The sequence below is a fragment of the Corvus moneduloides genome, chromosome 2 (genome assembly GCF_009650955.1).
Source record: "Corvus moneduloides isolate bCorMon1 chromosome 2, bCorMon1.pri, whole genome shotgun sequence".
Lineage (NCBI taxonomy): Eukaryota > Metazoa > Chordata > Aves > Passeriformes > Corvidae > Corvus > Corvus moneduloides.
Window position 1 is genome coordinate 103,193,579 of NC_045477.1, and position 26,390 is coordinate 103,219,968.

Sequence of the window (26,390 nt, forward strand, 5' to 3'; positions counted from 1 at the left end):
TAGTAGACAAAAATGTCTCTCATTGCTTTCAATATTAAAGAGAATTAAATATATAACTTAAAAATATGCCAGGCTTTGTGAGCTATACACACCTAAGACTTTTAATTCTCTCAGAAATACATCATGGCAGCATTTAGCATTATCATTCTTTACAAATAATGCCTGAGACTGTATTATAAGTAACTGGCTGCTTTCCTGTGCATTAGCAGTCCTCATTAAAGTTCTGGTTCCTTGTCTTGCACTCGCTGTGTATGATTTTAGGAATTAGGTCTCTGGACTAGTGAACAGGTGTAAGGTTTATTAAAGAAGAGAAGTTCGGTGTTCTTAAATGATAGTGGCATGTTTTGAAATCACAGTTGGCTCAAGAGCTCTGTTTTAAATCCAGCAGGGACCTTTGAGAGAGGTTTTTGCCTTGTTTCTTTTAACTTCTATACTAACATGCAGCAAATGTTTTCATTTATTTCCTGTGTTATCAGTCCTACTCTGCATATTTTAGTCTACTGCTTTTGACAGTGATGAAAGGCGGCTATTTCCCAACCTTTAGTATTTTGGGTGCTACATAAGCTCAGCTGTTCATTTTGGGAATATTTTCTTCTCCTGCTTTGTTCCTGTTTCCTCATTTGAAAGGCAGCACTAGAAATTCCACGTACAATTGCAATCTTCTTGGAATTATGATTTAGATTTTGTGCCTGTGTACGTGAGACAGGAGCTTGCCCATACAAAAGAAAGGCAGTCGTTCTGCTGGACTGGAGGACTTGTAGGTTTAGTGACAAAGATGCCGTGCCTTGACAAAGATACGGTGTCAGTGTTATGTTACTTTGTACCTGAAAATCATCCTTAATTGTTGTCTAATAAGGTAGAAGTCAAGAACTAGTGAACTAAGAAATGGGGATAATCCAATTAAATTGTGTAGTCTGTTCCTTCATGAATATAGGATTGATCTCTAGGTGTTTTACCCTGTTTATTATTGTATTATATTTATATTTATAAATATAATATTTATAAATAAACTGTAGTTTATTATATAAACTACAGTTACTGTAGTTACCGCATCACCTACAGATTTTCTCATTCAGACTTGAAATTGTGTGCCCTGGGGCAAGATTTTCTCTGTTAAGCATGAAAATGAACTGGCCTTGGTTTGGAGAGAGCATCCTGTGTGTAGCAGTTCTTGTGCCTGCTGTTCTGGAAAGATCAACGGGTTTTGTGCAAATCTGTATCTGGGCGTGAAGCAAGAGAAATGTATCTGTGATATAACCCTCCTCCTGCTGCATTTTGTTCTTTTCCAGGGATTGCTAGGTATTAGTCCATACTGTGTTTGGAGGCTGAAGTGAAGCCAACTGGTACTGTTGCTGTAGCCTGTTGATACTGTAGGATGAAGCTCTTCAAGTTCTTTTAACAGTTAATTTCACAAAGATTGTTCTTATTTTTGTAAATTACAGTGTATGGTTTCTGACAGCTTTTAAAGATGTCATATGCTCTGCTGTTTATAGTGTAGGGGATTTAAAACTCTTTCTCTACAGTATCTCTCTTGCAGAGATCAGTTAAGTTTCTAATTAAAGTTTTATCAACCTAGCATCTATTGAAATCCTAAAAATGTTGATGTTTATTGAGATAAATACAGGAGGATTTTTAATCCCATGAGAAAATTTTTGTTGAGGATCATTGGGGGTTTTTTATATTTTTGAGAGTGTTTCTTTGTTGTTCACAAAGTGGTGTTTGAATAATGGAAAGCTTTAGTAGCTGAAATTTTTAATGAGAAGGAGCCAAACAAATTTATTTGAACAATTTTATTCATTTAAATAGCTTGTTCTCAGCTAACAAAAATGTAGTTGTAATCCTTCCCCATTCTCTTTTTCTTTGAAAGACTACTTCTTTTGATCAGATTTTAAAATCTTGATGAAATTATATCTCTTTGTTTCACCTGAAGCCTTTCATTGGTGTTTGGAAAGTTGTATATCACTACATTTGAAAGGTACCAAAGTCCTGTGGTTGGCCTCAGCACTAAAATATATAGACACTTCTGCTTTATAAGGCTGTAAACCAGATAATTCATCACTACTGACGATCTGGAAGTAGATGTGGGTTTTTAAAGAACAATATGTTATATTACAAATTCCTTGGGAGGGGGAGTGCTTGTTTTTAGGGATTCCTGGAGAGTGGAAGCCTATTAGGGTGGTATTGTACTTGTAATAAATCATGCACTTGGCCTAGGTTGGGGTTTTTTTCTTTTTTTTTTTTTTTAAGGTCTAAGACCATTTAAACATTCTGTCATAATCATAATAATAGCTGGTATCCTCTCTGCAAACACAGAAGAGAGGGGACAACATTTTTTTATTTTTGCAGTGTAATATTCTCACTATCTATGTAAATAAATAATGGTGTGTGGCACGGTTCACATGAACAGCAGTGCAGCTGTATTGCTGCTGCCTGCCCAAATAACAAGAAATGAGAGGGAAAGAGGGGGTGGCAGGGGGATATGGATCAGAGAGGGGCATTGTGGTATGAATAAATTGACACTGTGGTTTAACTGGGCAGGGGGACACTCATTACAGGAGGCTTCATCTGTTTGCTGCTTTCCCATATTTAGAAAGCATCTTTAGTGATCCTTTTTGCAAACAGCTCATGCAGTAACTGGCAAAACAGAAGCAATTAGTGGTGTAATCTCAAAGGGAATCTCAAGCTTCACTTTAAGTGCAATGATTAAATCCACTAAAATGATAACCATTGCTGCCAAGAACTCCTGTAATTGGTCACTAATGTATTTTGTTGTAGCAGTCGATAACTACTGCATTTCATGCACATAATTAGTAATGCATACACGTTTGGTCAGTAAAATTGAAAATCCTGATAACCGAGGGTGGAGGGGGTGGAAGGAGCACAGAGCTGGAGAACTGAAATACTGCTCTGTTGATAGTACCTAAGTAGAGCTGTGTGCTTCAACAAAACAAGTGTCCTACTGTGCTGGAATACAAATGGGCTGTCTGTGGCAGGATATAGCAAAGACATTTGGCAGAGAGGGATTTGAAGGCTTCTGGCATAATGTAATTGAATTGGCCATTTCTTTAAAGATACAGCAAATTGTTTGCTGCAGCATTCATCATCATAAGGAAGGTTAGCTTGCCAAACATATGATATTCATAATAAAAAGTAAAACGGTGACGCTTATATTTAAACACAAATCACAGTATCATGTTTGTAAAAGCTGGAGAAATGAATGGGAATATTTTTGGTGGTGCTGAGCATTAGTAATCTAAGTAAGATTGTAGTTCAAGAGGGGGACAGCTTATAGGCAGAGAAAAGACCCACAGGGAAATTCAGCTACTGAGCAACATATGATCCCCCTGATTTGAGAGGGTAGTAGGTGTTTTGGCAGAATAATTGCCGACTCTCTCTTCTGATCACTTAAGGGAAGATAAGCTTGTATGATCCTATTTTTTGCCTTTTAAGAAAACAAAGGGAAAAAATAACAAAGAAGAAGGACTCGAGTCTTTAAAAAGAGACAAAATTTGAACAAAGCGTTGCCGGGGGTTTTTTTGTTAGTCAGTTATGCTGTGACAAAATAAGATGATGCAACAACCTGTAGCATATCTGAAATGTTATATGAAATGCTCTGTATTGGTACGCTGGGAAACCCCTCTTGAGTCACATCCAGAACACTGAACGTAAATTGCCTGGTGACAGGGGCTTTGGGCCATGCAGTGATGCCTCTGCAAATGAGTAGCTGTTAGCTTTTAGGTTCTAACACATTCAGGAGACTGGCATTTTGATTTCTTGCACCACTGCACCACTGATAGGGTTGGAAATGGGAGTCAAAATAATTAGATTGGATATATAGATCCCAGCAAACCAGCCAAGAAAGCGGCTGGGTTGGGGAAGGCTGCTCTGAATTCTAAAATGTGCCAGTGCTGTTTTTATGAGAGCGTGAGGATGGAAGGAGTAAACTAGAGTGCAGATGCTCACCATTTATATTCAAAGCATGTAATAAAATAATTGAATGTATGCTTCCTCCTATTAAAGCCTGTTAAAATCAGTAATAAAGTACATTACTGTTGTATTAAAAAGGGAGCACAAATTTTCAGGTAATATATCTTAGTTGTTTGCTTAGTGTACAGATAAGCAGACTGGGAAGTGGTCTTTTATAGTATCCAAGGCATTCCTCCTTCTGATACAGGACTGTTCCCATCAGTGCATTTTCCATTACTTAGTCCAGCAGTAGCTTTGCAGTATCCCTCTGGCAGTTTTTTACAGGGCAACAGTTGTTCCCCTCCGAAAAGCCTTTCCTTCTAGTCCCTCAATATTTGTTATGTAAAAAACCCCAGCAAAAACAAACCACCAACCCCCCCCCCGCCCACTTTCCATGTACTCCTTGACTTTCCGTAGCTGTTAGAAAATATAATCTTTTTTCTGCTATGCATGCTCTTCCTTTAGATATTTGCAAACTGTTACCCCACTATCTCTTTGCCCCACTTTACCATTTTTCACCTGTAAAAAATATATCTCTTTCTTTACTCAAATGTCAGTTCTTCACCTTTCTGCTTTTGAGAAACCCACCATAATTTAATCAGGAAATTCAGGAGTCCAGGTTCTCCTAAATCTGTAGAGAATATATTTTTTATGTTAGCATGATTCCTGATGCTTTTCTTTTTAAAAATTCTACTCTCTAGATTGACTGCCCATACTACCTCCTTCATTTATGTCTCAGTGCACTCTCTCCCTTCCTTCCCTACCTTCCTTATTACTGATCTGAATTTTTTCATACCAAACATGTTTTATCTTGCATTTTCCCAAGCCACATCTTGCTTTCCATTTGTATTTCTATTTTTGCTTTTCATTGCATTAAATCCCAAGACCTTGTGTCTGCAACTTCTAATCTATCAAGTCAGTGTTAAGCATCCATCCAAAATAGCCTACTGGTTTGTGTGCACACCTGCCGTAAGGAAGGCAGTGGCTGCAGTACTTCCTCTGCTTTGAAGCCAGATGCACAGGGCTGTGTCTCTGGTAATACTATATAATAATAACACATGTGAAGTACTTGCCTACTTTTGCAGAAGCCTGTCCTGATGCTGTCCCTAAAATACTGACTGAATCCCTAAGCAAATACAGCAGTTACTGGCTCCAGTTGTAGTCACTGGAAAAAGCTACGTTGAGCTGTTTCTGAACTAAATATCAGCATTTTTTCCCTGATTCCCTATTTTGGATCTCCAGGAGGTCTTAGGGTTAGTTTTCTTATTTTCTTATTGTGCTCTTACTCTGATCATTATTTCACGTTACCCTACTCAGTTGTAAAGATAGTGATGAGGAATAGCAAAGTGATATCTTCTTGTTTTAATCTGTGCAAGCCCATAATAGCTAAAGCTCCTTCAGAAGCTGTCATTCATGTATCCTGAAGGTGCACTGTGGCCATACTGTACAGCTTGCATGTAAGTCTCCCATTCAGTGATACAATGTTTTCATTTAAGATTGCAAGACTAACAAATAAAAAAATGTATTTGCTGTCCATATGGAATGGATGATATTTAGCTAGTCCGGGGGTGCAGTGTGGATGAGCAGGACTCATACCAGGAGCTCTAAGAATTTGGATTTACTGCAGAGATAGTTTGGTGATTCTGCAGGAGCTAATCTTTCTAGTAGAAAATATAAAATCCAATTTGTTTTGTTAAAAGAAGACTGAAATTACGAGTTGGCCATCATCTGGTAATAACCATGTGAAGATTTATGATATGAGAAGGCTCTTTTGTTTGGCTGTTATGGAAATAAAAAGATGCACTAGAAATAAGAAAAAGATAGAAGAATTCAAACAGGAAACAGATTTTCTTATTCCCCCGATATTCATAGCCCTTTTAAAGTTGGCAAAACTGTTGAAGTTGAGACAAGGAATTAGCTGAAATTTTTACATCCAGCTCAGATGAATTTCTGAAATACGGATTTTCAGTGTTTGAACTTCACATTTAATGCAAGAATTGCATGTTTGAGTTTCAAAACTTGTGTTTTCGAGGAAACCCAGTAGAGGTAGTAGGTAACTTGTGTTTCTTGTTGGATTCGTGCTTATTAAGGCCTTCAGTTAGGGTCTGGGCTTTCATACATGCAGGTTATTTAGTTCAGACGATGGTCACAAATTTCTGGAGGGCGGTTGCAACGCAGTAGTTGCTGTGCAAGAAATAGTTCCGCTCCAAAGGTTAGCTCTTAAAACACACAGCTTACTTACAAGCCCATTAGGGATTGACCTATGTTGAGAGTTTATTTAAGTGCTTGGCGCTGTTCTTTTATATAGGGAGTTTGGAAAAAAAATGTTATTTTGTTTTTTAATAAATTTTTCCTTGACCTTTATCTGCAGCAAAATTGCCTGGCAGTATCATAGCAGGTCTAAATGCAACATTTTATTTATGGCATTAGTTTTATAGAAGAACAAATGGAGTTTGGAGAAAAGAAAAATGAAAGAATCCTTAGCTTTTTTAGATTAATAACTTGTTGAATGTGAATGAATACAAATGCCACTGATTTGATCAAATTAAATACCTTGGGCAGGTTCCACAATGTCTATTTAAGGGGACTGTAACACTTGATCCCCATGTTCTGACTACTGCCATTGAGACAAGAGTATAGCAGTGTATTGCACAGGTAACATTTTCTGCACCTTTTAGGGTGTTAACTGCTATTAAATATTTCCTGTTCCAACGTATAAATAACCTTCTATGATATGAATTCTAGATAATGGAAACACCTTACATATTTCAGCACCACAGTACAGCATTTGTTTTATTTAGGACACCTGCATATATATTTAATCTTCTATTGTAGATTCATTAAAATCATATGATATAAAAACATCAGAATGTGTCATACAACTAACTTGAATGTGCTGTAACTCAGGATAAACTGGGCTGTTTTTTCCTTGCCTAGAAGACTTTTTTGTGCTTGTTGTCATCTTATCCTTGGTTATTGGAACTGAGTTTATGCCCTTCTACAGTAATTTTCAGAACTAAGTATGTTCAGTGAATATCTTACCCCTTGCAACTTTTCACTGATAATGCACATTTTATGGGATGATTTCTTTTGCTGTACAACTAATAACTCAGCTTGTTATTCTGTGTTGTCTTGGCTTTTGAAGGCCATCTGAAAAATATGTAAAAGAATATTCAAATTACTTTCCTTTTTCTGATCTCTTAGACCAATGCTTAGAAACATGGTGAATGGTCACATCTTGTGTGATAGTATATAATTAAGAAAATTTTTAGATTCTGTCTGAACTGGTAGAGCAGTTTAATTTACACACTAACTTAGCTGTAAAGGGATTCATATATTTAGTTATTTTTAAAAATAAGTATTGTGGCTGTGTAGGACTGAATTACACCAAAGTATGTGGAAAATATTTTTCTATTTTTGAGAAAAGAAAAACCCCACATTATCTTTATGTGTTTTTAGGGGGGAATATGGTTTGAATCTTGCTTTGTTACGGTAGCAAGTTTTTTAGATTTTCAAGGCATTAATCATTAAATGAATAACACCCTTCTGCCACCCATGTATTGTTTGGGAAAATTAAATTTGTTTAGGAAATGATAAAGTGACAACACTGATATCTTAGCTCCTTATCTTGGGGAAGTGCTCCCCTTATTTTCCTTTTCCATGCCCCTCTCCAAGAACAAAAGCAACGCAAGAATGCAGATGTTGAAAGGCACGAAAATGTGCTTAAAGTATTTTCCTTCTGTCTTGGAACAATGGTTGCTGACAGCAGAAGGCTTGCTTGCTTGTTAAAATTAGATTTGAATCATCAGTGTAATAGCGGTAGGAAATTGTAGGATGGAAAGGTGCCAGGAAGCCTATCTATATCTGCCCTTTCAGAGCAGGGGGGGCCTGCAATGACTTGAGCTGTCTCCTCAGTTGAGTGAGCTTGCCCTAAATGACAACCACTGCTTTAAGCATCCTTAAAACAAAATTGTCCTTGGGCAGAAGCCATTGAGGGTGGATCCCAAGAACAGACACAAGCACAACAGTGCAAGACAGCTGTTACAACTTAGGCTTCTGAAGAGTGTGTTTCTCGTTGGTTCCTTACGTCGCATTTAATTGGGCCCACTTTCATTACCTCCTGCCATTTTCCTGCAGTAGGATTAATAAAATCTGTGTTTTGGGGCTTGGTTTTTTGGATTATATGGTTGTAAAAACACTGGGAAGTTTTCATAAGCTAGTTGTGAGTAAATTAGAGGGTGATGCTTGCTCTGAAGCTGCATCAGAGTCAGCATAGTTCTGTCTTGTTCTGTTTCTCTTCAGTTGTTTTAAGGCAGTCCAGTGCCCAGTTACTTCTTTTATGTAGTTATTATCTGTTGGCTTTGCAGTAACCCAATCTATGAAACACAGTGACCTCTCTATGCACCTTAAAACCATTCACAGAAATGGCTGTAATTCTGCTGATGCAGAATGCAGCTGCCCATTTAAATCTCTTTTTCTTACAGAGGGGATGGTTATGTCTCTGCTGTGTACTGGCTTCTGTTTAATTTCTAGTGCAGTTTTTACACTACTTCCATAAGCAGCTTAGTTCTTGATTACTTCAGGGAATGCTTTGCGTGACACAACAGTAATTGATATCAGCTGAAGTGCTAAATCTACCAGTCCCCCAATTTAAATTAGTGCCAGTTGGAGATGGGAGTCCGCAAAGCAGGACTGTGCCTGGGAGAGGACTCTGCTTTTGGAAGTTATTTAGTTTGCTCTCATAACAGAGTATGAATTTTCTGACCTTCTGGTTATGAGGTTATTCTTGTCCTGGGGTGGCAAAATAAAATTAAAGTGGTTGTGAAGGGACGATCAAGGAGGAATTTTAGTTTAAGTGTTTAATGATATTTAGTGCATTACTGTTGTCTTCATCAGTGCTATGGATGCAATCAGACATATTTTAAAATAAATCTACATAAATAACTGGGTTATAATAAATTCAGCATTGGTTTATATATTATTTTATCATTTGTTTACATTTACTCCATTTAACACTGTTGTATGTACATATGTATCCATCTATCTGTATATATCTGGAGTTTTTATATATAATGTTTATTTATTTTGTGGAGAAATAAGCAATTCTACAGCTGGGCTGTATTGTTTATAGGTATTATTTAATTGTTGGCAAATATTTAGAAGGCACGGGACCACCATAGTTTCATGAGACTGCTGTAGCGAATTTGATGGTATGCAAGAGAAAATTGAAAGCATTCCCTGAGCATGAGTGGCCATCTTGACCTGCTTGTGTGTCCAGCGTTTAGACTGCAATCCCTACTCCTGCACATGTACCAACAGTGGGTTATGTGGGAGATTTTGCTGGAAGTTGCTGGTGTAATTGTGATTGAAAAAGTGGATAGGGTTTGATCTACCTTTCTCCTCCCCAGAGTCCTTGCGGGATGGTAGAGTCATGTTAGGTAGGCTTCAGGTTGCTCAGATGATGGTGGTTTGTACTTGTTCTTTTCTGTAAAATGAGTCAATTGGTTTTTGTTATGTGTGTCCTGTGGTCCTCTATCATACTTGTAGACAGTTATTTGCCAGTTTCTCAAGATGGCAACAAGAGCCGTTCCCTTAAATAGCCCAGATACTTGTGTTGTATAGAACTTTTTGTAAGTGTTCTTCATATCTGTCTTGTGTCTATAAAAGCATGTAAATCTAATCTACAATATTAAGGGGTTTATGGCCTTAGTACTTACATTTCAGTTCCATGCAGTGCATTGTGAGATTGTATGTCCTCTTAATCATATTGTTAGCCATTATCATCTTTAAGTATATTCCATGTCCCTTGGGTGTCCACCTACCATCTGTTACTCTATCCCATTAGATTTCCACCAGATTTCACATTTTTTCTCCAGCATACTGTGCTGAAAAAACCCTCCTTATAGTTTCCCTCATTGATCTCCCAGTTTAATCTTAATTACACAGCTAATCAGATTATGCTAACTCTCTTTATTTCTTACCTCCCTGTGCTTTCCAGTGTGACCAAAAGCATGTACTTCATTTCTGCACACAGGTATTTACATGTGTGCAGGATGACTATACAAGATTCTTCTAAGCAGTGCTTTCTGTTCCACTCACTTTGCATGGAGGGTATAAAGACGCCTAATTCTTCACAACTTCATCGGTTGCTTGGCTTCCACTTCCTCCTGTGGGCCAAGGCAATCCAACTCTTAGCAGTTGACCTGAGCCGATTCAAAAGCAGCGTCCTGCCCTCCTTCCCCTTCTTCTTGAGCTGTGATCCCATTCCAGGGTACTGTCAGCCCTGTGATGCTGCTGCCCTGTGCTGAAAGACGCACGATGAGCTTCCAGCCAGCTCGACAGCCTGTCCCCGACACATGGCAACCATAGGCTCTTAAATAAGCTTAGACTGGCTATTAATACACAGTGCTGAGTCATGCTGAAATGCTTTACTTTGCTGGGCACCTTTTTAAAGCAAACCATGGCCAGATCAGGTCTGCCTAGGCCGGGCTATACTTCACTGTCCCGAGCTATTGACCAATGAGTGACTCAGCCATTTGTGTGGAGAGGCGAGGAAGGCATCTGTGGAGGATCGCCTCTGCAGGTGTCTGCAGCCACCCTGCTCTGCTTGAGCATCACTGCTTAAACTAAAACCTGGGAAAATACTCTCCAAGCAGAGAAAGCAGCTTTCTGTTTTCTTTAAAACCTGTGAGAAATGTAGTATTCTGGGAAGATGCATGAGAAGTATTTACAAACCTTGTGACAATTCCAAACAACTTAGAGAGCATGTTTACTGTTAACTGGCATTAACTGACATTCCTGCATGGGGAACCATTGTTTTATAGGGCAGGAAGGGTTCATCCATTCACTGCTCATTTTTTGTATTGCTGGACAAAAGCTTGCCTGATAAAACAGCATGTTTTCATGGCTAATGAGCTCAGCCAGTCCTTGGTTTCTATCCATGTACTACAGGAAATAAACCGTATGGAATATTACTGTGGAATATTTAGGTTCATTTATAAATACAAAGATTCATGTGTACAAATTGGCTTCACTCTTAATTGATTTAGAATACTTGATTAGACAGCACAGCTGAGCCAATGTAACTCTTGCTGCCACTGAGAGGTGGTTCAGCCCTCACTTTTCTCTTCCTGTCCCTTCTAGCCATATGGTGGTTGTCTGACTCCTCAATCCAGTGCTGAACTCCTTCCTTCCTGGAAGAGATCGAGCCATTTTATCTGGTTTGATGGTATGAAGCAGGTGTAGGGAACTGTGTGCTTCATTTCTGGAAACAATGTTTCAGCATGAGGGTTGCAGGTCTAGTGAGAAGCCTCCAGTGCCAAGAGGTGTATGAGCTAGATCAGCATGGGTTCATTTCTACTTACTGTTTCGATCAAGAAAATGAGTTGCCTGGTTTTACATATATCTTCTGTGATACATTTTTAGATGTTACCACCTGCACATGATAGAATAGTCTTGTGAAAAAAAAAAAAAAAGAAAAAAAGAATGGCATTTTTAGCACAGATGGCATGATTGATAGAGCTGTGGTTTTACATACTTTGAATTTCAGTGGAGTGAAGAGACTTTCTGCTCTAAAACTTAAGCTATCCTGCCTTTCAAAATAGAAGATATTAAAAAATGCCTTGGTGCCTGAATACTTGGCAGAAAAATAAGACACATTACTTTACCCAGTAAAAGTCAATGGCCACAGAACAAACACATTCTTCACCAGCTAATCATGTAGAACAGGGCTATGTTTCAGTAGTTTTGATGGCTGATGAGGACATCACACATTTTAAGTACTGGTGCTCTACTTGTGTTTATTCTGACTTTTTGTCTTACAAAGCTGGCCAGAATTATCTCTGGTGTGCAGCCGTCCTTTACATTAGGCTCATTGCAAAGCCATGTAGTAATTTCGGGAAACAGTTACAGAGTTTGCAGCATTAGGAATGATGTGTTTGGAACCATTTTGATCTAACAACCTTATTGAGCACGTGTGAAAGTGCAAATGCAAGGTTTTCAAGGGCAAACTTAATGCTTATGCTCGAGAGCTGGAGCAGGTACTGGGGCAAGAAATATCTTGTTAGTGTTGCTGAGTTCAGATGCTGCTGTTTGCCCAGCCTGGGAGCAGCAGCACGTGGTGGTGGGAGCTGCTGATGGCCCTGGGAGGCAGGTGATAGGAAGGGCGAGGTCAAAGCAAGATGGTGCTTCTGTCTGGAAAAAGCGAAGCAGAGGCAGTGTCTTAGGTTTTGACAGCTCAGGTGTGCTTTTCTCACATTTAGCTTTTCTACAGTCTTAATAGCATTTTCATCTGTGTGTCATCTCCTTGGCTGTTCTTCTGTTTTCTGTAGAGAAAGGAAATTTCCTAGATGTAGTGCCAAAAACACATAGCATTGACAGCACTCCTAGTTTTGGTATTCCTGGCCACTGATACCCTGTGACAAAATTGCCTAAAGCTGACCAAAATTATGACCTTAGGTAACGGGATTGTGCTGCTATCTCTTGTGGACCAGCCACTGGAAAGACATGTCTGAGTTGGATGTAATGAATTAAATGTGCCTTTGCACCAGCAGAGCCAAGCCAGCCATGTACGCCAGACCCTGTGTGGGTTGAACTGAGCCTGAGGCTTGGGGACTTTGATGGCTTCAGGGAATCACCTTCTGTTTGTGAAGTCTCCATCCAGATGGAGGGAGCCCAGTGCAGCACAATCAGGCCAGCCAAGCAGAAGCCGTTGGAAGTGGCCAAATGGGGACTTATACCCCACTTCCTGGACTTCCTTTGGGCCTGGCTGAGTGACCTGGCCTGCCTGCTGGGGTCTGGCTAGATAGCCTGCCTTTGTGTTGAAAAGAAGAGCCAGGGCTGAGCAGGCAGCACGAAGAGGGTAGTAGGGGACTTCAGCAGATGGATTTTAGTAGTCTCTGTTGATGTAACTTAAGTGGGAATTTCTTTTTTTTCCATCAGTTTTGAGCACAGCTAAGTCTGAACACATTTTGCTGAGACTGAAAAAGCATCTCCCAGGATTTCTTGCTGCCCAATTTCAAAACGCTCCTGTAAAATTGGGAGATTCACAAAAATGACAAGAAAGTGGATTATAATAGAAGACAGATGTAAACTTAAGTATAGGTGCCATGACTTCTTGCTTTACATCAAGAGCCAGACCTTTCTATTCTTAAGCTATTCTGTTCAATATCCTGATCTGTACACTGTACAGAGTTGAGGTGCTCACTGGTTTTGACAGTCTAGTTCCCAGAAAAGTTATTTGAGGTTACCTACATGTGAGTGAGGTTACTTACAGCCACATTGCCTGTGAAAGTTGTGTCATATATGTGTGTGCATACAGGTGCACGCGTACCTGTGCCAAATGCAATTAAAATCACTCTTCCATAAGGACCACAAGGTTTGAAGGCTTTTTCCACACAGGGCAGTATCTCAGACACACAGGTTCTGCAAAAGCCAAGCGTTTTCTCACAGTGGCAATTTATTTTTGGAAACACAAAACCATGAGCAAGCAGCACTATTCCGCACATCCGTAAGGTTTTGCACAGATGAAGCTAGGAATATGGATATGTTCACATCCAGGCCTCTCCTTCTTCCCTCCCTCCTTCCCTCCCTTCCTGGCCCCCTCCATGCCTGTTCAGGCTCACAGCAGGAGCGCAGAGATGGCTCTGGTTGTACCTGTTTGTGGGTGATGGGTTGTTTTTCCCCTCGATCGCTGCAGGAAGAGAACAGCAGCTTATCGAGCACTTCAATCTGGTTTGCTGAGTGTAACAGCTTATGAGAAAATGGCTGCCTTGTTTTCCAGCCGTGTCCCGGGGATGGCCATGCAGGAGAAAATGAGGATCCGAGCTTGAAGAATCTCTCAGCAGTTTCCCCTGCCATTTAACATTTATAAATATGCTATGAAGGATCTTTTTTCTTTCCAGGTAGCTGCCTCACATTAGTCCTTGCAGCACAGCGGGAGGAAGAGCGGGAAGGAGCCTTTCCAGACCCTCAGCAGCGCTCCTAGGGAAACGTTCCCAGACAGGGGTACATGCACACATATCTCTCCATATATATGCATATAAATGCACATATATATCTAAGGTGTGACTTTAGGCTTGAAATTTGTCTTCTGAGGTAATCTAATCACTTGCTTTCTAGTGATTATATTAATGAAGTGTTGTTTCCTTAAGTATTTAGTGCTTCTAAAAATTACTTTCTTCATTTTCTCACGGTTTGAGTGACACAGCATTGCATTATGAGCAGACATTATGTGCCGTGAAATAGAAACGCATACAGCCCTTACATTGAAGTAACTCGAGGTCAGAAAGATTTTAATACTAATACAGAAATGATCTGCACAAAACAATTCCCCCTGAATAACCCACTAGAAAATTCTCTGCTGTTCAAGTGTATTGTCCCATTATTAAGTGGGATAATGAAAACAATTTTTAGCAAATTGTTCTAGCTTTTTGCAGCAGTTTGTTTCCTTCAATTCTTCAAATGATGTTTTAATGAATTCATTCTCTCAGTATCCTGTTGAAAAAGGCAGAAGTGGCATAAGGAATTATAAACTCTTAAGAGAGTAAGAAAGCCACTTACTTGGAATATAATGGGAAGTCTTTTAAAAGGAGTGATTAGCTTCTTTGGTATTTGGACCTTTAAGATAAACTACTGTCTCATAAACTCTGGTAGATTTAGCTGTGCTGGTTTAAGATGTGACAATTACCCGTTGTACTCATCTGCTGGGCTTAATCCTTCATCAGCTGCTCAAGAAAATGCAATCCAGCCTGTGAAGCCCTGTGGAAGCAGTGGCCTGAGATCATGTAACCCTTCTGCCTGGTAGGTCCTGCCTGGGGACTCTCTGGGCTGAAACTGCCAGAGCTCTTCACAGCTAGGCTCTTAATCATCTGCATCTGTTTATGGTAATAAGGGAGAGGAAAAAAAAGTGGGGAAAAAACCCCCAAACAAACAAAAATTCCAATCAGAGCCAGGCACATTGCCTTTAGCTGAGGGCTTTCCTACCAGTTTCCAAGCAGTGTTTCCAAAGTGTTGTTTTCAGGTAGCTGTATATCAGTTTTGTGGAACTGATGTACATAGGTTTCTTATATTTCCTTGAGTAGGCTTTTCCTCTTCTTCCCTGCCATCCCTTTAAAATAATAGTGCAATAAGCTTTTTTTTGCAGGACCGGTGTTGCTTTAGAGCGTAATCACAACTTATGCAGTCCACATTAGTGCTAAAGGCAAAAGATAGTGTACTCTCTGCATTTTGCAATAAAATCATAGGATGTTAAAGGGTTGGAAGAGACCCTAAAGGTGAGCTAGTCCCAATCCCCACTGCCATGAGCAGGGACAACTCTTGTCCAGCCTGTCCTTGAACACTGCCAGGGTTGGGGCTCCCTTTTTCTCAGTTAAACAAAGCACTGTGAGACCTGTGCTGGAACAGCTCTGTTTCTGTGGCTGCTACGTTGCACATTGGTTGGAAACATGAGAGTGCCCATGTAGCTATTTCCCTCTTCCAGAGGTCAGCTGTGCTGCTTTGGTGTCACTGCAAGCCCACGGAAAACACTTCACACTGCAGCTGTAGCAATATCAAACAAAAGATGTGTTCTTGTGAATCAAACTCTTACTGTCTTCCCTTTGTATTTTCTAGAGCTGTCCAGATAGCCTTTTTTTTGTATTGGTGAAAAAAAGGCTTTTTCAAAGAACTACACATTCAAAATGTGGGTGTACCAAAAGAATAGGAGAAATACTATTTGTAGGAGATACTACAGCTGCTTCACATTTATTCTTCTGCCGCTTCTCTCATTTCTTTTTTAACAACTGGAGCAGAAGAAACTGAAAATGGAACTGGAAAGACAACTGGAGGTTTTGTTTTAAAAAAGTGTTTGGAAAGAATATCTGTTTCATACTGCTGTGCCAGCATGGAACAAGCAAGGCTCCACTGTAGTGCTTTTTGGAGCAGGCTTGTTACCTGACTTCTTGCTTTCATTATGTCCCTTGTTTTGGATGATCCCACAAGGTCTGTGACAACATGAATGTGGGGAGAGTGCAACAGCCTGATCAGATACTCTAGGAGGTATCTGCTTTAAAACAAAGAACAATAAATTATTGCATTGAAAATGCTGAGCAATGTTTGTTTATTGGCTGTAACAGCACTGCACACTGGGGGGCTTTGTACAGAAGCCCAAGTTAGCATGGTTAACAAAACAGTGCAGCTTCTTTAGGGCAATTCTTTACCTGGGCCAGTCATACTTTACTAAAGGAAAAATTGTGGAACACAGCATGTCCTGCAGTACTCAAACTACTGTGGGTATGTCCTCTGCATTGTGGCCTGGAAACACGTTCATCCTGTATCTCTGATTTTATTCTTAAATTATAACTTCTGGGGACAAGAACTATCTTGCCTCTTTTTCATTTGGATTTTTCTAAATTTTAATATAATCTTGCCTGTAAGATTCACAATTAGCATTTCTAAGCAGTAGTTTAATACAAATAATGATACTTCATTATTGATCAAGGCTTTGTGTCTCCTGTTAAATCTTGAAAACAGCTGGCTGGATTCGATGCTTGTGAGCTTCTTTATACTGATGTTCGCTGGCTTGTAATTCTGAGGAGAAGAATAAATAATTCACATGAGGCTGGGAGTTTTTGTTTATCTTTTTAAAAAATGTTGCAGCAAAGTGGTTTGAGTGTTAGGCCATATAATGCAATTCCAAATATTTTAAAAACAGAAAACATATGAGATAATGTTATTGATTCTATCTTGCCAAATAAATATTTCAGTGGACTGATAATGTGGAGCTGCTTTGGAGGGATTTCTGCTGACATTTTTGTTACATAGTGTGATTGCTATGCTGCCGATGTTAGGCACCAAACCTGACCCACTGTAAAATGTTTATAGTTTTGCATTCTCTGTGTTCCAAAAATGGAGCAGCTTTCACAGTCTTTTATTCTCATATAACTTCTCCCTTTCCACGCAATCATACATAGAAATCAGCAGCTTGCTTTGCTGGGCTGACATGCACGCTACTTTATTTTTCAATTTCATCAGTAATAGGCTTTTCCTTGCTTGTAATGCTGCTCCACTGACACACTGATGTTTACTCCTTATTCACACAAAAAAAAATCAAGTGAAGTCTCTCTACAGACTTCAGTCTTTATGGTGGGGTTATTAAAATTATTAAAATTATTCAGATTTATAGCTTTAATTTTTCAGCACTTTATTTTTTTCTTGAAATAGAGTATACATTTGCAATACTACTCTAGGATGTATGGCATCTGATATATATCTCCTCTGGCTTCTGTGTTAGCTAGGCTTTGAGGGGATAGTATACTGTGTGCATTCAGACTTCCATAGGTGGGGGAAGAGGAAAACAAAACTCTCTTCAGGACTCGTAAACCCTCTTCTGAAGTATCAGGGCCAGAAAAAATGTCACCAGAGGCCATGTCTGCCAAACTGTGGTTGCTTCTGCCTTTCTACCTAGTGGTATTTGGGAAGACAGTAGGTCTGTGATGGTGAAGCAACGCTTTCTACTTGTATGCTGAGCCAGAAGCAGCTTTCTAATGGACACAGGTCCTCAGATCTGAAGGCCAGACCTGCTTAAACTCTGGCCACCTGACTAAGCTGAAGTGGGTATGTTATTTGCCCTTACCTGTCTGTTTTACTAATGAGGTACCATCTGTCTCCATCATTTGCTTTGGTGGCAACTACTTTGCGCAACTGATAACTCTCTAAGGCTCTTGAAACCTTTTGGCCCCGGTGGCATATCCACATGTACCTTGTGCTGTTAGCAGCAGATAGCTGAAGGCTTTTTGATTTGTATGGTTGTAGTTTCAGACAGGACTAGGCGTTATGATATTGTTTGTGTACGAGTTCCAAAACCTTCATTTCAAGAGGCAGCATAAATCTAAGTAAAAATAGGTCACTTTTCTTATAATGTAGCTACTCAGGGTACTTTATTGATGCATGCTCTTGGGAAAGGTTTTGTTGGTTGGTACTTCTGTTAGTTCTGAATCCATGAGGAAATAAAACTGAGCTGGTTTTTTTCTGGGGCATAGAGTTTTAAACTGAGGACTGTGATGTCCCACCGTTAGGAAGGAACACCTAAGAAGGGAGCGCTAAATAGGTGCTTGGTGGTCGAAAGGAATGACAGAAGTCAGAGGCTCCGCAAAAACTTATAAAGTTTATTAGTAAATTATACACCTGGCATAGAAACTGGTCTTCATTAGTCCCTTATCTCCTGGTAAAAGCATGTGGCAGTGAGTAGGGATAAAGGGGTAGGGCACAAGGGAAGAGAGAGACAGAGATGAATTAAAGGGAGAGAGAAACATGGGATGTAAAGAGGGAATAGAAAGGTCACCAGTCCTGGTTACAGCATTGATCCAGCTGATGGGGGTGGCCAGGATCCCGGGCTGCATGTGTGCCCAGGCTTTGTTGGGTGCCTTTTTAATAATCGGATTCCCCACTCTGGAGATAACTTTCTCATTTTCTATGTAAGTTAGCTATCATGTGCAATCCATTCTTCTGGACCTTTCTGGAAATGTGTCAGAGGGCTTCAGAGGTCTTTGGCAGTCTTGATGCCCCGCTACAGTCCATGCCGCCTTCTCAACTTCATCCCTGTGCTTGCACTGTACTATGTTGTGCTTATCTCTCCCCAAGCCAGATCAAGGACATTTGTCCCAGGAAAAGTGCTGCCCTGCCTCTGTATGGCCCCCTTCTCCAGCCTCATCCTGTTCATTCTCACAGTGTTATTACTAACAATCCTTGGTTGTTATCACCACCAATCCTTGGCTGGCTCCACAGCTATCACGGTCTGAGACATACAATACACATCAGCCCCTTGTTTTCTACAGGAACATGTGAGCAAATTATTCAGGGCTAAGAAGTTATTTCATGTTGAGGAAAGAGTGCTGAGTTAATTTGTCCTACTTTTTATGTGCTATGAGCTTAGAATATCTGCATAAACACACCTCTCTCTTTTTACAAGTAGTAAGTTACAGAACCTCAGTTACTAAGCCTTAAAATGCAGTTCTGTCTTGGGATCCAACATAGGGAGCCATACTGCTGTTAGTGATAATCACAATTGTACCCATGCACTAAAGGTAAAAACCCTTATGATTCCCCAGTTGTTATAGGGAGCAGGATGAAATACTGTGTCACGGATGTTCTGAGGAAAGCTATCAGCCTGGCTTTCTGATAAAGTTGGCAGTTTAAAAGTTGTTTTTATTGTTAAATTGGACAAATTTGATCTGGAAATAGCAGAACACAGAAAGCAACAGACACAATAATGTCACTACATCAGTTTTCACATTAAGACTCACAGACATGGGTTTGGACCTCAGATTCGACAGTGAAAATCTGGAGTAGCTTAATCTGTAATTCATTTGAGTCTCTCCAGACGTACTTTGCTAGAATTGAGTGCAGCCTCAGCCAACCCACTCCAGGCTAAATTGTTCACCTGTTTATTCACCTATGAACGCGTTCATCTACTCACCCACTGACACAGTTTCCTATGAAGCCAAAAGACAGGGGCACATTTTATACAAGCATGGAAATCTTGAAATTCATAACTTTTGACAGTCATGACAAATAAGAGCCGTATCCATTACCAGTCCCCAGAGTTATCTAGTATCCTTTCTTTATGTAATTTCTTACAGCACTTCTTTTTTTTTACATCAGTCTTCTTTTCATTTATTTATTATTCATAGCATTAATAAGAGTTCACTGCTTGGCTTTTATTTTCATTGGTGTCTTGCATATTTTAACACAGTAACTGTGCTTGCTTTGTTTCATTGCTATGGATTTTTTCGTGCTTTTTTTCACCTTGTGTTTTCTAGTTTTATCATCTGGAAATATTATTAAAGACATTATATACCTTTTCATCCAAAGACGTGGTGCATCTGTTGACCTTCAGGGTATATTGCCAGGGCCATCTGGTTTTCAAGGGAAGTGGGGGTTGGCAAGGAATGGGGAAGGATTTAAGGCAGAAGGAGATATTAGGTTACTTACTTATTATTTGATTAAGGTTTTGCTTTGTTGAAGGGTAAGACTGATTGGTACTTTGTTACAGTGTTTGTCATTTTATAGTCTTTGTTTTTTCATGTGGTTTTTTGTCATCATCGTTGTTGTTTTGAAGTGCTGCTGGGCTGGGGAAGCTCTTGTGTGCATGTGCTTGTCTTTACTAAAATAAACAAAACAATATGGCCCCAAACTGGTGTGAGGTGTTAACCAAAACTGCTGTTGTGGTCTACTAGTACCAGGATTAAATGGCACCATTTCAGACATTGTTCCTGGCCTGTGCTCATCTCTCAGTTGAAACAAGTGTTAGTGACCAGTGAGGAATTAACAGAACAAAGTACCAACCCCATTTCAACCTGAGAACAACTGTATTTAGAATAAGTTTGGGTTCTCGAAAACCACTTTTCCCCCAGTTTTTCAGAAGGAGCCTAATAGTCTTTTTTCAGTGAATTCACACAAGGTAGATAAGAGATACCATGTAACTTCTACTCTTACATTCCAGAAAAAAGGAGTCTGACATGTGTGTGCAGGTTTTACTGGGGCTGGAGACAGAGCAGGAAAATAAGGAATTTTATCAGCTCTGGGTGTTCCCCATTTCAATATGGCCGCAGCAATTGCTGTTCAGTAGTTTTGATACACCTTTGCTTTATTATCTTTTTCTCTTAGTACCATTAAGCAACCACTGGTTGGCAATATAGAATATAAATTGGTAATTTTTCTTACATTTTGTAAATGTTTGTCATATATCATATTATGAAATACACTGCAGTGCATAAAAAGCTTTGATGTTCATGTGCTAAAAGCTGTTACAATTCAGTTACCCAAAGTCTTATACATGAACTGGAAATATGGTGCATACTTTCTTAGGAGAGGAAAGAAAATTCTTTTATGTAAAGTTACAGAATAAGGTATTCATTTTAACTGAAAATAAGAAACAGCCTGGTTCTAAGAGAAAAGTTTAAGTTCACATGTTAGAAATCATCTTCTCTAAATTAAGAAGGGGCTAATTTCAATTAAAGCAGAATTTCCCACATTAAGTTATTGTGTCTTCATATGTGTAAGTTCTGAGTGATCTGTTTAAAACCCAGAACAAGGATCCCAGGAGGAGGGGGAATGTGTTTGTGTGTGCGTGTGTCCCAGTGCTTCTCCTCACTGTGTAATCTCCATAACTGACCTGCAGTAAAACAAAATCTCCCCCCCACCCCAAGACCTCCTGCCCATGCACAAGCCTTCTCATAACCTGTAGCAAAACAAGTGTCTGGGTTACAATTAGGACAATATGATGGTCTTGTCATATGCTTTTGTATTTAGTAATATCCACAACACTTATTAATTATTCAGTTTATTGTCAGTCTTTATTTCTCCATCTTGACCATGGTATTTTAGGAAGACATATGCCAGTTGAGTTACACACTTACCTTACAAATGCACCAGTATGTATGATGAAGAAAGAGTAGAGGAAATAATGCACCTTTGTAGTGTTTAATCATTTTTGCTTGAATTTGGAGAAGTAGACAAATAGGGGAGGAAAAAACTCCTAACTCCTGTGAGGAAAGAAAAAAGTAAGTAACTTCATTAGGAAAGTCTGCTTAATCCATTGTGATTTGGGGGATATTTCATGTTTAAGTGTATTATCTGAGGTGTTGTTCCAATCTTGCTCTTAGCTTTTTCTCCAATTTTTTTTAAATAAGCGGTAAAGTTGAGAGTAAGGCAAAAGAGCTTATAGAAGCATAGTTAAAAGCTTGCTTTGATGTTTTCCTTGTGACCTAATAAAAGCATTGCAGAGGCTTACCTAATAAAGCTCTGATAGGGACCTGATTCCCTGTCCTTTTCTGGTTTGTTTGTTTAGGGTTTTTTATTTTGTTTTTCGGACGAGGATTGGTTAGCTGATCTTAATTTTGAGGAACAGCAGAGGACAAAAAGACTGGCTATTGTCTTTTCCACTGGCCGTGATCAAAAGCCTTTCTCACAAAGTCACATATGGGTTTTTAGAAATTCTACCCAAGGCTCGTAGCTGCCTGAGTTAGAAGGCTTTCAAGACTGTGTAGCTTTTCTTAGGAAAACACGTAAAAACATGAAACATCTGTCAGAAGAACTTTTTGTTTGGAGAGCTTCATGAAGCACACCTTGGAATTCCTTCCTTGGTGGTAGTGAGTTTGTGTAAATGTGAAATAACCAAGAGTAGTGTAACCTGAATTCAGCAGCTCAGGGGATGTGAAGGTGTTTGAGAGGCTAGGCCTTCAAAGAGATTCATGGTGCCAAAGAACATAAAACTTTTATATAATTACAGGGTTTGCTTTTTTAACAACATACAGTAAAATCAGGCACAGTAAGAACATGAATCATGTTGTGTTCAGGTGAGCAAGCAGTACAAAAAGTTAAAGACTGAAGATTTTATTTTACGTAACTGAAAGCCTGTACTCTGGATTAATTTGTTCATATCTTATCCTGAGGATCATATCCCCACTTTCTTTATATTTTAATGCAGAGTTCCTGTCTACTGTTTTTTATTCATGCAGAGGTGCTTACGGAATTGTAAATTAAATTATTTTCTGGATCAGACAGCAATTAGATCATTAATTAAATTCCAAGTGTAGAGCCAAACTATATCCTGCCTCTGTAATGTTGATGGAATTAAAACAGGTGTGGTGACAAAAATTTTTATGTGGAAAATCATGATTACTTTGCATAGCCATAACAGAGTAAGTCTGTTTGACTTTCAAATCCAGAATGAATTTGCAGGATGTGAATCTGGAATAACACTGGTAGGCTAAACAGATCCAGTACGAAGTGACTGGAATCCCTTAACTATAGCCGTTCTTCCCATTCATTTTTGAAGGCATACCTGAAGGAATAAAACATCTCAAAGTTCTGTTTGAATTTAAGAAGTGATTTTTTTCTCATTAGAATAGCATGTTTTCGTTTTCTTACAAAAGCAATATTTTTAATAGAAAACTTTCATCTTTTCTAAAGTTCTGAAGAATGTGAAGTAGCTTGATGGATGTTTATAGGAAACATTTTCCCAATAGAAGAGAAATAATGAAAAGAATGTGCAGATTTACTGTTTGGAAATGTAGTAAGTAAGCAAGGGCATTAACATGGAAATAAATTAAAGAAGATTGAGAAGGACTATGAAAGACTTAAAAAAAAAAAATAAGAAAAAAAAAATAGATGCTGGAACAGGGCCAGAGAAGCTGTGGATGCCTGATGGCCTGAAACTGTGCAAGGCCAGGTTGGGTAAGGCCTTGAGCAACCTGGTCTAGTGGGAAGTGTCCCTGTCCATGGCAGGGGGTTTGGAACAAGATGGTCTTGAAGGTCGCCTCCAACCCAAGGCATTCTATGATTCTATAGAAAAATAAAATTGTTACATGAATTTGGAGGTTTTTCCAAATGTATAGGTTAAGGTAATGTTATCAGTGGTTGCAGGTCTGTGTGACAAACAGAATGAGTGTGAGGTTGACAGTGCTTAAGAATAGCAGTAGTGTAGCAAGAAGGGCTGCAGAGCAAAGGGAGAAAGAGTGTTCAGAATTATTCTGGAGAATAATCACATTAAAAATGGATCAGGATTCTGGTCTTCAGTATGGAAGAGGCAAGTCTGGAGCACAGAGTATCTATTCATAAGTGATATTAAAATCAGATTTGAATGAGATTCCCTTGTGCATGGAGAATAAGAGAGTCAAGGACAGAGCTCCATGGATTCCCCAAATGAGGTGTAAAATGCAATTAACAGTGAAGAGAAACATCCAAAACAAAAAGTACTTCCATATACTGTAAGAAGAAATGTAAGAAATTAGCAATTTATTTTTCAGTTGAAGCCATACTTCTATGCAACATTCACATTTCAGCCAGTGGTTTCTTTTGGTTTCTTTACTGTAGAATTGAATGCAAAAGTAGAAAAAACAGTATACTAGAGTACTTGAGGAAGTGCTAGATGTTGAGTGAAAAACCCTGCCATCTTCTGATAGACGTTTTACATCTGCAGTTTCTGTGGATTGTAGAAGAAAAACCTGTCATTTTACCATTTATTGAGTGATACACTGGATGGAATTAAATCTGTTGAACAGGAAGAAATTTTGAACAAATCATTATATTTTTATGAAAAGTATTTATATTTATATGAAAAATTACGTCAAAGCCCATAGGTAGATGAACTGTATAAACATGGAAGATGAATTCGGATTTTCAGGACAATGCTGCCTAACTCCATTTCTTTGAAAAAAAACCCAATAAAACACACACAAACACATTTACATACATACACGGGGAAGAAAAGTAGAAGACTGTATTTCTAGTCTGGGACATAGGTTCTTTTGGGTGGGATCATCTCACCTAACTTTGTAGGTTACAGAGATGTCAGGTAACAGAGGTGTCTGTCTGCCTTGAAGCCAACCCTGATGCAGTCTTAGGTGCTCCCAGCACGTGACCTGTCTCCTCGTGGGGCAGAGTGTCTCCCATCAGGTGTATCACACTCCAGAAGTGTCTGTCTCCTGACATGGAGAGGAGCCACCCTTGGGCACATGTCTGTATTGTGCCTGTCACAAAGACCCAGCTATTAGCTTCTGCTGCATTTCACTAACCTAAATAATTACTCCTTTCCGTCCCTCAAATACTTAGTTTAAAATATAGGTGACCTTGCATTTATTTTATATGTATTTTTAATCAGCTATGCCTGCTGGCCAAGGTTTTTATTTGTCATAATTGATATCTGATATTATGATCTTTCTGAAATTAAAATAACTTGCTATAAAGTACTTGCTAAGAGAAGAAAACTAAGGTAAAATTTTTAAAGCAGAGAGAAGACACATAAATAAGAATATGGGCTCACTGTTAAAGATGTGCCAAAGCAAACAGTGCTTGAAGGGTATTGAGTGAGGTCACTAGGGAGGAGCTGAGTAGCTCCAGGCATGTGTATAACTAATTTTTGAAATACTACAAGTGTAACTAACATTATAAATAACCATATGTTTATTAAGTTACTGAAGAAGGAAAAATCTGGGAAAAGTTTGTCCAGACATTTATAACTTCTTTAAGGGCAGTTGATTTTTTCCATATGATTTTCATCTCTTGAGACTGCTCATTGTTGAGAGCCGCAGTGAAGGAAAAGAGCAAAGTTATCATCCAAGCTTAAATGCAAAACATGGAAGCATTTGGGATTTAAGCTGATTGTTGGTTGCTTGATATAGCTTTTACTTTATAGCAGAGGTCTATAGCAAATCTTCACCAAAAACTTAGTTTAGCTTTATTTCCTAAAGTCCAAAGTGGTGATTGAATGCCTGAACTGTAAGGGAAGAATATGCCTTCTGCCTATCAAAATGAAGATGAATTGTTCAGTACATATTTTGCAATTCATCCTCATCATAATTTCATATTCAGCCATAATATAATTATACAAAAAAGGAAAACCTTTATATGGTGAGTGTACGAAGAAAGTGAATTTACAAACTGAGAGCAAGGGCAGTTCATAGTGAAAAAAACTGGAATAAAGACAGGTTACTCTGCAGACACTATTGTAAATGTCAAGTAGAGTTTGACAGCTGGTAAGTTGGAGACATAATTAAAAAAACCTTCCATACGTGTACAGACTGCCTTTTAAGAATTGGCATACAGTGAAATGAGGTGAGTAGCATATGGGGGATTAAGGCAGCTGAGTTCTAGTGGAGTCTGGAGGCAAACAAATAGACCTTCAAGACAAAGACAACTATAGTGGTCACACTGGTGTTATGTATTTGTTGACTTGTGGCATAGCAATCTACCCAAATTAAAGTTCATCTCATGCAGTTTTCCATCCCAGATAGAGCCTCTGTAATACAGAAAAGAGGAAGGTGTTAGAGGAAAACTTGTCTAGAGGGACGAAGATTTCTCTTTGACAGACTGGTCTCTGTGGCAGTCTGTTTTGATGGAAGCTCTTTCTACACACAGCTAAATTGTTAGACCTTATGGTCAGTTGGGTTAAATAAAGACATTTACGGGAGATGCAAATTTAAGCAAGAATTGGTATTTCTGTTAAACATAGTTTCCAAAAATTGCTTTGGAGTTAGACATCTCTTAAAGTCTTCACAGAAAATCAATTACATATTTACTTGTGCACTTTAAATTTTATTTCTGTATATATTTATTTTTGGCTTCAGTTTAGATTACAAATAGAATGACACTTGGCTGTGACCCTACAGAGGGAGAGATTAGTTTGGTAATGCAAACTATATCGGGAACTGAGCTATACATTTATTTCTGTATCTTTGTCTTTAGTCTTTTGCTTGGATTTCTCTGCATGCTTTCTTTATAGTTGAGCTTACTCTATGTTTTAAGACATGCCTTTTAATCAACGTTCTGCGAGTCTAGCAGTACTGCCTGACACAGGGCTTTCACTCCATGCACTTGCTGCATCAGGAGATTATGCTGAATCACAACTCAATATGAATAGCTTAAAAAGAAAATATTTGAATGTT

The 26,390-nt window shown here is 38.9% G+C and overlaps 1 protein-coding gene across 6 annotated transcripts in view; it reads left to right on the forward strand.

Annotated features, from left to right (window-relative positions):
- The window catches only part of TBL1X (transducin beta like 1 X-linked), a 193,012-nt gene that overhangs the window by 56,538 nt on the left and 110,084 nt on the right, over positions 1-26,390 (forward strand). Inside the window, exon 1 of one of the 6 annotated variants that reach the window (XM_032100607.1) lies at positions 13,869-13,971. The exons of 4 other annotated variants lie outside the window; for them this stretch is intronic. The gene's annotated coding sequence lies outside the window, so the exon portion shown is untranslated. Of the gene's footprint in view, positions 1-13,868; positions 13,972-26,390 lie in introns of those variants that run through there. One more of the 6 variants, XM_032100610.1, reaches the window with a different exon arrangement.